General features: G+C 40.2%; 1 long non-coding RNA gene across 2 annotated transcripts in view; it reads right to left on the reverse strand.

Annotated features, from left to right (window-relative positions):
* LOC116793527 overlaps positions 1–7,954 on the reverse strand; it is a 38,880-nt gene extending 30,926 nt beyond the window's left edge. Inside the window, exons 1-2 of one of the 2 annotated variants that reach the window (XR_004359518.1) lie at positions 7,855–7,954; positions 7,643–7,718 (exon numbers count right to left, since the gene is read on the reverse strand). This is a non-coding gene — a long non-coding RNA (uncharacterized LOC116793527). Of the gene's footprint in view, positions 1–7,642; positions 7,719–7,801 lie in introns of both variants that reach the window. The other variant, XR_004359517.1, reaches the window with a different exon arrangement.
* Positions 7,955–8,368: the final 414 nt, after the last annotated feature.

The raw sequence follows: 8,368 nt of genomic DNA on the forward strand, positions 1-8,368 counted from the left end.
CAGGACCAGTTTTGTATCCTGTACTGAGGCAGGATGCAGGGAAGGACCAAATATCAGCCAAAACTCTTCTTGAGTACCCACATTTTAAATAGATCACTGTAATTTCTTTAAAGGTGAGGTGGGGATCGTGTCATGGCCCATGTCACAGGGTGTCTGGCTTCTTTGAGTAGAAAAAGAGTATGTTGGTTAAATTTGAAATCCTCTCTCTTTCTGCTCTCAAACATGCAGCACAAGACTAGCATGAGGCCACACTGCTACAGCAGGTTATTAGTGGGGGATGATACCTATCAGTTCAAGCCAGGCAGCTTAAAAACACAAGATGATATTATTTTTAAGAAAAGGAATTAAAGAGAAGTCTTAAAATGCTCATCAGCCTGAGCAGTCTTCATTTTTTTTTTCCCTCCTACTGCCAATAGGAAATTATCATGTCATATGAAATTAATTCAGGTCATGACAGTACCGTGGTAAAGCCAGAGGCCAATTCATGGAGATTGCTCAGAACAGACCCTCTGTTTTCCTGTTGCATTTAATGTGCCTTTTGGTTGAAAAATTTGTTGTGCTGCACTGCAATTCCAGTATAAGATGAATGTGGCTCCCGTGTTTTAGAGCCCGTCCAAGACAATTACGGAGATTCCATTGTTTCCACTTTCTGTCCCTGTGTTCATAGGTCTGCACTCCCTCTGTCTCTGGCAGGGTATGAAAGGCAACACTAAGGACATCTTGCCTCTCATACCAGTGCTCCTTCTGCTAATGCAAACATAAAGATGAAGAGTAACAATTCATTTCAGCCATATATTATTAATTTTAAGCAGTCTAGTTTTTCTTTCAGCCACTTTCTATTACCTACATGTAATGACCCTTGCCCACATAAATCAACCAGGAAGATTTAATTCCCTTACTGATGAACCCAGTTCTGTTCATTTCCAGTCTCTTCCTGCAAAACTCAGAATAGAATGCTCACTTTTTTCTTGGTCTTCTTGAAGAAGTAATGCAGAACTAAACCCTTCAGTGAAACTTGGAAAATTGCCCTTCAGCCCCTAAATGCTGACTATAAACTGCAGGAATTTTAAGTGTTTTGCTCTCTTGTATTTAGCTCTACTATTCTAGATTATCCTTGATTTTTGCACTGTCCATTTTTGTTGAATGAGGTGATAATTAAACACATGCAGTCCACAGAACAGAAAGTGTTATTCAAAACTAACCAGCAAAGGTCACAGAATAAATACATTGACAACTTGCTAAGAAAGGAGATTATCCAAAGTCTTGACTTGGTGTTATTTCAAATCCCAAGACACAAGAGAGTTTTTATTCCCTCTCAATTCCTTTGTTGTTTGGGGATTTCTATGTATTGCTTAGCTTAAATTTCTGCCAAAGCCATCCAATCAACTCTGTTGACTGCTTGGTGAAATTCCCTTCTACACTTGGGTCGGTATGTACTGAAGAAGAAGGTTATCTGCACTATTAAACCTTTGACTTCTCGTCTTTTGAAGAGATCATTTTACATTTTGCTATGGCAGAGCTGTAATTAGATCTGTTAATTAAGGACAGAATGAACTTTTTAAAAACTCTAAACCCCTTTGCATTTTTGATAAGTTTGCTTAGGTTGCTACTGACCTTCGTACAGGGTTTGCCACTGCTTATTAATTGTTAAATTTTAATTAGGCATGCTGATGAATGTGCTAGTCTTAGCAATAAATAAAAGGTAGCTTCATTTATAATCGGATATTTACCAGTCTGCACTGAAATTATCTGCTTTCCTAGAACACAGTTAATTTAACATATTTTGATAACAGTAATTGGGGGTCTATAAAACCCAAATGCAAACAGATAAATATAATGACTCCCTGGTTCAAAGATTGAATTACCAGTGCTAGCAAACTGAGCTAGGACACCAGGTCTTAAAAACATTCTACAGGCACTTGAACTAAATGACTTCAACAGCTGGTCAGATAGTCATGGTATTTTACTGAAATTCCTTCAAAACATGTTTTCCAGAGAATAATCAACCCTTCTTTTAGAAAAAAGCAGGTCAGACTGGGGAGATAGAGGAGTAAGGGGATGAAGAATAGGATCATCTTTCACACCTAAGGGAAATGAAATTTTGCAGCACCAGTGAGCAAGCTGCTTTTTTCTTTGCCACTAATACCTGTGGCCCATCCCAGTGCCTGTGTGACCCACCCAGGTCACAGATCAACACACCAATAAAGCTGTAAAACAAAATAGTGGGAATCTGTCCCAAACTCCCTCGAAATCAAAGGGTTCCAAGGATCAAAATCATTCTTTTAGATTAACCAATAGCCCCATAGTGAAAGAAATAGCAAGTGTCTTATCCTGTGAGATCACTCTGGGAGAATTAGTAACTACACTATTTAAACTGGACCTCCTGCCACTTTCACTTGTTATCTCTGTGAAGGATCATTAGAGAATCTTCTCATGAGGAATAAGATATTTAATTAGCCATGGCCATGGCCGTGAAGCAGAGTCAACAATCCCCAGCTCCTGACACAGCACACTTACATATGTAACTTTATCCCTGAGTTCAGTGCCATAACTCAAAGCTGCACAGTGAAAATACAAGAGACAGTGGTTGAAGTCCTGGTAGAGGAAAGTGGCAGAAATCAGCTTTAATTCCCACACAGTCTCTGCCAAACTTCAGATATCAGTGGCCAAATGCTTTGCACCCAGCACATCCACAAGGAATTGCTGCTGCCACCAGTGCTGATTTTCCAGTTGTTTCACTGTTTGCCTTCAAGAAAGAGCACATATGATTCACTTTTTACTGGGAAGTTTAAGTATCTCTTCCCAAGGACTGGATAATTAGATAACTATCACGTTATCTGTATTATTACTGATGAAATGCAACCCAAATTTCATTAGGGATGGTCCAAACAGGTTTAGAAGGCTGATGAAGTGCACTGCTCAGAACTGTGAGTGCAGTGCCAGGGCTTCCCTGTCCTCTGACCATCTCAAAGCACGTGGTCACTGCTGTGTGGCTTGATGCCAGTTCTTCAAGTGTCAAGTGTGGTTTGATGCCAGTTCTTCAAGTGTCAAGTGATGCTTTCAAGATTCACACTGCAAGCAGCAGGGCTGAGGACTGACTTGCCAGGGTGATTTCGGCCAGTGATGAAAGTAGGACTTTTCAAAGGCTGCTGCTTTGGGAGCCTTCCACCAGACTGTGGGAGTATTTTGCTAGTGGTACACCTAGTTGCTAGCTCAACTTACAGTGAGAATTCAGAGATAGGAGGCAAATTCATTTTCTGGGCCCTAATAAGTATGTCTTCCCAGAAAACAAGTTTCAGCAGACTCCTTACGTGGGCCGTATGTGTTTGATTATGTCCTGACACTGAAAAAGAGACCTAAGCCAGTTTGCAGAGAGTATTCAAGCAACCTGTCTGCTTTTAACCTTGGTTTACCCACAGATGTTCCTGCAAGTCTACTGACAATCAACTCTTTCCTTTTGAAATCAGGTATGATTGCAGGCTTGGCTTCACTTTTCCCTGCAATGAAAAAGCAAGAGAAATATCTGAAAGCTTTCCCCCCTTAGAGACATAAAAATGACATTACATCTTCAGCACAGGGTGGGGCGTAATTCCCTGATCCTTCCACACAAAGGCTGACACATTTTACCTGTGCTGTTGATTTAAGTGAAGACCAACACCCCAGAAATACAGTTGTTTCTGCAACAGAATATGGGGCACGAAATAGGGGCTGCATATCAGTCTTAATAATGATCTCCTCAGAGCTGTATTAACGAGCTGGAAGTGAGGAGAGCAGAATTTCTTCCCCTTGAACTTAGACTAGCAGCAGGACATGAAGGAGCTGTAATAGAATGTTATTTTACAAGAAGTAAATAATGTAATAGAGTCTATAAGGATGTCAGCAGGAGAGTTAGAACTGTCATAGCATAATCCTGACTTGAGCAGCAATGTGTGAAAAAGTAGCCTGCAGCAGTTTTTCCAGTACTTCAATAATTTCTGCTTTCTCGCTGATCTTTGTTTACTCTACTTACCTTGTCAAAAAAATGTTTTACCTTATGTTAAAATGCTAGCTAAAAGAGGAAAATGTATTCCCAGAAATCCCAACTTTTCAAGCATACACATTTTGTTTTCTTTTCTGTTGTTGTTGATGTGGAAAAGAGGGAAGAATTGTATTCCCTTCACTTAAAAAAAATATGAAGAGTAGTAAAACCATAAATAAAAAGAACCTGCCTGTGTCTTTGTTACTTCTTTTTCCTTCAGACTAATGAATAATTCAGAAAATTGGCAGTATTAGACTTCACATCCTTGTGATATGATGGCAGATTTTCCAGTGAGTCCTCAAATGTAAGCTCAGGAGGGTCATGAAACTACACAGTTATTGTCATTGGAATGCAGGAACATCTTCCAAGGTACTGCAGCACCTTTATATCATCACTGAAGCAAGGCAGAGAGGGCAAGTTTGCAACTAAAGAAAATGCTAAGTATTAAACTGAAGTTACAAAAAAAGAGGAGGGGGGCTAACTCTCTTTTTTTGTCATTTCACTTTTCATATGACATCTATTTATATTTTCTTAAACCATTATTACAGAAATGTTGCAAAGACAAGGGGGACAAACTAACCCAAACTTTCAGGATGGTTTTGCTCCTGCTTTGACACCATGCAAAGAGTTCAGACTATGTACCCCCAAACGAATACTCTCACAAGCCTTCACTGGCACAAATTCCATCTGACTTTCCACAGGATCCAGGCTCCTCTATTTTCCTTTTTAGAAAGTGTTGCTTCTGCTGTTACTTTGCTACCTGGTGCTCTTGCAGAACCCAAGTTCCTCTGCAGTTCTCTCACCCCATCCCAGTTGGAGCCTAGGGAATACTATGCCATGTTTTAAATTCAAATTGTGTTGGCTCCTCTTGGTTTGAGACAGACCTTTAACATCAGTCTGGTGTAATGTGTTTGTATGGTATATTTGTCTTGGTTTTAAGGAAATACATTAAAAACCTTTCACTGAGAATATGAGATATTGCATTGTCCTTGAAATTGTGTTTGGACCTTCAAAGCCATTTAATCTCAATTAAAGCAGAGCATACAAGATAAGGTGCTCTGAAGATGCATTAAAGCGTGTTATAGTGCCAAGCCTCCCTGCACTTTGACACATCCTAAAAGCACTGTGGCACTGGTTTAAAGGTGTGGTTCAGAAAGCTCCCTGTGCCCCATTATCCATGGATCATTAGCATAACTCAGAACTCTTCCAGTGCTGTGCCAGTGTGTGCTAACAAGTGCTGTTAATGTATGAAGCCTTGACATGATAGATTGTAATGCCTCTGGCTCTGTCATGTCAGAGGCAGTTTGTGCATTAAGTCAAACACACCAGGGGATTAGATAGTTAAGAGATTGGAAATGCACCATAAAGCCTTTTAATTCAGAATCACCATTTGTAATCCATGCTCGAACTGCAAAGTGCAACCAAAAGTTTGACCTCAGATGGATGGTCAGAAATTTATCTGAAATGAGTTTAGGGTTCTCAGTACAGTCCTTCCACCACGGAATGACATCCTTCATATCATTCCTACTGGGATCCTGAGGGCTGTGGGTGAAATGAAGCCCAGGCTGCCCTCACAGCTGAGCGAGCACAAGACATTTCAGGGTGACATGAGCGAGTTTGTGCTGCCATTGATTTTGTTGCACTAATTCAGAGGATAAACAGAGGACTCAATTCTCCAGAGTTATCAATCTGGCACCTTTCAAGCACATTTAGATTGGCATGGGCTTTTGTTTTCTGTTTTCTTTTTTTTCCCTTCCTAATTACATGTTAAGTGTAGCAGTGTTAACAGATGTCACTAGAATATAATCTCCAAAGATTTCAAGAGCACATAACACTAGGAAAAAATTGATTCACAAAGAAATGTTTAGCTATCACGATCATTGAAAATAAACTACATTAATTTCTTAAATGCCTAGTTCAAATACTGGTTTTGGAGTTATTTTGACAGAAGATTTTGTCAAGGGTGCCAGCAAACAGTGTTGAATGACAATCATACAGGAAGAAGATGGTGTAATAGTCAGAATTCACCAGTCACAAAGATGAAAGGCATTAGATCATGGTTTTTATAGGCATCTAACCTCCACACTTATGATATGGCTCGTACAGCAAAATCCTACTGTGCCAGAAAATACATTTATATTTTTAACATGCTGAAAATACTATGAGTACCATGATATCTTGGTTCTATTTCCTCCTTGCTTTTTGAGCTTAGGAAACCATTTTTGTATTTCTGTCCCTAATTTGTTAGCTGGTTTTTTTTAAAGCAGATCACTTACTAAATAAGTCCGTTGTTAATAAATTTATGGCTGGTTTGACAGATAAATTAAAAAAAAAAAAGAATTATGTAGGAACCTGAAGTAATGAATACATCAGAATGCCTAGTTAGATCCCTACAAAGTAATACCCTCAGAAGCACAGAGCTCCCACAGCTTCCAAAGAAGGGGGTGACAGCTCTGACAGCAGAGCTGTTTTAGTACCTTTGCCCACATGTGGTCATGCACACTAAAAGTGATGCCCACAAAGCCTGTCATACCTCTGTCATAATAATAACTGATTAGTAGTTAAGCTTCTTTTTGGAGTTCATTGCCATTGCCTCTTTATTTTACACTAATAGACAGCAGTAATTTTTAATATGTCTATTTTGGATATGGCAAAGCAGGTCACAAAGAGATGAACACACTGACATATAAATACTTCACACAAACTCTCTTTGTAGCTCATGTATAAGGACTTTATGTTTGTTTTTTTACTGCTACCCTGGTCTACTGCCACAAGTCACACCAGCAAAATCAGAAGAATAATCTGTGAAAATTGACTTCTATGTAAGATGAGAATATCCCTGACCCTTATCAGAACCTCTGTTGCTCGTATTCCACTGGACCACAGCACCTGGAGCTGTATCAGCACCTCCAGTTCAGACAAGTCCCTGAGCTGGCTGGCTGGGAAGGAGGACTCGCCAGAAAGAAACCAGCTTGTCTGGCCCCTCAAGGCATGGGGAAAGCAGATGTGTGTCCGTCTCCAGCTGATCAGAGCTTTTTTTCCACTTGTTTTCCCTTCCAGCTTTGCCCCTGGACTTTGGGATGAGATCTGCTCCTCTTGCCCATCCTGAGTAACTTAGGGGGTTCATGTTCCCCTGGGAGAAAGCCCATTAGCACCATCCCCACTGGCATTTTTCCACAGGCCTTGAAGTCTCCAACACCAGAACTGAGACTGCCCCAAAGCCATTGCAGAACAGCTTCAGCTCTGTGTGAATGCTCTTTTCTCTCTGCCACTGAAAAGCAGTTTCAGCAAAGCACATCAAAATTGTGCAGTTTTACCCTCACACTACTGTATTCTCCTCACTGTCCATTGCTTAAAATGTGAACAGAATCTGGGTTGTATCTTGTTAATCACCTGGGTCAGGCTCATATTTCCAGTATTTCTGGAACTATTTCAGTGATGAACTGTAGATGGAGTTATTAACCCACCAGAAGCATCTGACAGATGAAAAGACCCTCATCGATTCTTCTCTAAACATTTCCAATCTTTTCAACTGTTTGTTCATCTACTAAACCCAGTATATTTAAAAGCACAGAATGGCAGAAGGCTGGAGTTGTTGAAGCATATGACAGATATGACAGATACCTGGTTTGGAAATGCCACGGGACTTCTTGCCCACATACCACTGTTCACCTCTGAACACTTCTCACCAATTCTACAACTGCAGACAAAGAACAAAACCATAAACACAGCGGGAAAAGAACAGGAGAGATTTCAGGATCAAAAAATACACAACCAACCTACCCCTCAACAAACCACATTCATAGAAACACAAATGGCCAAATTTACTTGATTACATTTCATTTTAGGAGTAGCAATAGCTCCTCACTGTCACCCAGCTATCAGCTCACATCACAGCTCACCCTCTCTCATATTTCAGCCTTGCTTTCAGCTGAGCTTCACTAGTATTTGAACTTGGGTAATGATCAACCCACTGTTCAGTAACATCACCACTGGGTGAATGCAAACAAAACCAGGTTCACTTTCCAAGACATGCCATCAGCCTACTGAAAGTATCAGGATGACATTCCCTCTGTAATAGAAGATCTCTCGGTTGTTACAACACTTGCACATTTCTAAGGAAGCAGAACACCCAGTCTGCTGTAGGTTAAGATAATCCCCTGGAACTGCATCATAAGCAAATTTTATTCCTGTTCAGTGATTTATTTAAATGCAGTTATCTCTGAAGGATAAGAAACAAATCCTCAGGGTATTCACAGAAGCAGGGAGTTAGGGCACAAGGGGATTTTTCACCTTCACATTGAATTAACTGACTTTATTCTAAAATGAGGATGGCCAACCAGGATGATC

Source organism: Chiroxiphia lanceolata, chromosome 13 (assembly GCF_009829145.1).
Source record: "Chiroxiphia lanceolata isolate bChiLan1 chromosome 13, bChiLan1.pri, whole genome shotgun sequence".
Taxonomy (NCBI): domain Eukaryota; kingdom Metazoa; phylum Chordata; class Aves; order Passeriformes; family Pipridae; genus Chiroxiphia; species Chiroxiphia lanceolata.